This window comes from Quercus lobata, chromosome 12 (assembly GCF_001633185.2).
Source record: "Quercus lobata isolate SW786 chromosome 12, ValleyOak3.0 Primary Assembly, whole genome shotgun sequence".
Taxonomy (NCBI): Eukaryota; Viridiplantae; Streptophyta; class Magnoliopsida; order Fagales; family Fagaceae; genus Quercus; species Quercus lobata.
In genome coordinates, this window is record NC_044915.1 from 5,301,213 (window position 1) to 5,304,093 (window position 2,881).

Sequence of the window (2,881 nt, forward strand, 5' to 3'; positions counted from 1 at the left end):
TACCGTTTATTTTACTGAAAATTGAAAACAATAAAAAAAAATATTTTAATTATTGTTCATTAATGAATTTACTATTCATTGGCCAAAAAACGCAACTACTCTAAACATAGACACAAACGCTCACTACCCAAACGGAGATTAAAAAGAAAAAATTACAAGTTTAAATCTTTCATAACTATCAAAAAGGAGTCAAAATAGAATTTATGAAGAATCATATAAGAAAAAATGCTTCATATCAGGAAATTAGACTCCTGCACACATGCATGCGCGCACACATACACACACAAATCAAACTCCCCAACTCTTCTTACATGAGAGTATGACTTAGGTGCCAAAGTTCGGGCCCATCCCTACCTACTCGTGGGGAATGAAGACTAGGAGGTCCTCTCTTTCTCACTCTTTCCTTTTATAGGTTTTAACGTTTTTTAGCGTGTAAGAGTGTGTAATCCGGTTAGATAAAACTAATTGTACTTGTGGGAGTGTGACCATGTGTATGGTCAATAGCGTATGGAGCCATAACCAATCATATGAATTTCTTTAAAGTGTGATTGATCACCTACAATTTAAATTGATTTTACTTTTTTCCCCTTAAATATAGTTCTAAAGATCTTAGAATAGGTCAAATAAAGTCTCGAACAAAAAACGCATACTTGAGTGTTTAATTACACAAGGGAAATATGTTAGACACCCTATGAAGCCCGACAGTATTTACTACATCATTTTGACTATCTTTTATTATATTGAGCAATGTAGTATAAATTGAATATTTGAATAGTTTAGGGGCATATGTCCTATAATATCATGTATGCATCAAGAATAATACATGAAACTTGATATTAGTTGTTAGTTTGGGGAAAATAAAACAATTTTGATTTTGAAAATCATTTTGGAAACCTGTTAATTGATGTTTAGGGTTGGATTTAGCCTATAAAGCTAGTAGAATCAGAAAGGTAAATCAAAATCATCATTAAATTGGACTCGGATCATTAAAAAATTAAAACCCAAACTTGTAGCTACAATGAGAAGCCATTGGAGATGGTGCTATAGTTGTTAGTATCATACGATACGCGATACATATCGTATCGTATCGTATGATACGTATTGTGTGTAAAAAAATTTGTATAGTAAGTGTTCACGAATCATATGATACAGTGTGCGTATCGTATGAATTGTATCGTATTGTAAAATCGTACTTATTGTACGATACATAGACAAATACTTTAAAATGAGATTTTTTGTTAAAATTTGTACTTTTATTTTCATTTAACAAGTTGTTAGACTTGTTTTTAGCACAAAATTATTAGATTAGTTAATTTAGCATAATAAAATAACATACTCATAAGTTTTTTTCCCTTTTTTTTTCTACAAAATTTGGACTACATAGTACACACTTACACTTCACTTTAATATTTACAAATTTAATTTTTATACTATGAATAAGATATTAATTGACAATATAATTACTTTTTATTTTTGTCATTATTGTTATAAGTTCAAGAAACTAAAATACTAAGAAGAATTTTTTTTTAAAAATTATTAAAATAAAAAGAACAAGAAAAGATAGTAAATGTTAATGACGATGAATAAAATTTTAAGGTGTGTTTGGTAGACTGTAATAGGCACTGTAATATAATAGTTATTAATAGTTATTCCTATGATTTAGCTATTTAATAGTTTGGTTATATTTTTATTACAGAGAATAGCCAATCCTTATGAATAGCTATTCTTTAAAATGAGGAATAACTATTCATCTCTATAAGGGATGTAATAATTATTCTTTAGTAGGTATAATAATTTATACAATTAATATATTTATAAAGAAACAATTTTTTTTTCTATCTTTATCTCAAAAAATAAAAATAAAAACTTTCCATATGCACGTAACAATTATGAAAATAAAAAATCATAAAAAAATAACTAATCTCTCTTTCAAATTTTAAAAATATTATTTTTTAGGAAATATAATTATATGAGTAAAATATATCTTAAGTTTGATTTAAAATGCTTTCATTCAATTGTCTTCAGGGTTCTATTATTGTGTTGTCACAAAACAAATGAATAGTAATAAAGATTACATTACAATATTTTGTATTTCTTATAATATCTATTCCTATTTCTATATAATTATTGTTACAGTCTATCAAACGTGCCTTTAACGAAGAAATAAGTTTGCAAAAGGAGTAATTTGATTCACATCAAAATGGATGATAGTCCTTAATATTCATGGTGAAAAATGAAGTAGTTGGTTCAAGTTTTTCCTAGTTTATATTTGGGGAGAATAATCCAATCAGGTATCGGCCCAGGCCTACAAGACCAGACAACTTTCCAACCTCTGTATTCCAAAGCCCTATTAATTCATGTATATTGGGCCAAAGCTTGCTTCAAATTTGGACCCCGAATTCAAGCTCTACCAAATTTTGTCCTTTTTGGGCCGAAAAATGAAAAAAAAAGAAAAAAGAAAAGGAAAATAGAAAAACATGGAGGTGCGGGGAATCGAACCCCGTGCCTCTCGCATGCGAAGCGAGCGCTCTACCATATGAGCTACACCCCCTTTTGTTTAAATCTACCATAAATATTTTACAAGAATATAAATTACGAACGATCAAAACGTGATAAACAGAAAAGCATTCAAAGTAGTACAAACAAGCATAAGAGAAGAAAAAAAGTCATGGTTGGAGTCCACAGTCACGAATCTTGCATGAACCTCTACGATGGCTCACCAATCAATCACCACACGACACGACATCATCATGTAATGATTAAAAAGCAAAATAGCGATGCCGTGACTGAATTGTTAAGAACTTTTGTGACCACTTGGGATCTTCACACATCTTGGGCTCTAGATAGATTGGGATCGTGATGGGGACCAATTTCATCTATA

The 2,881-nt window shown here is 29.7% G+C and overlaps 1 non-coding gene across 1 annotated transcript; it reads right to left on the reverse strand.

Annotated features, from left to right (window-relative positions):
- Positions 1-2,478: 2,478 nt before the first annotated feature.
- TRNAA-CGC lies at positions 2,479-2,551 on the reverse strand. The gene has a single exon. It is a non-coding gene; the product is annotated as a tRNA-Ala (tRNA).
- Positions 2,552-2,881: the final 330 nt, after the last annotated feature.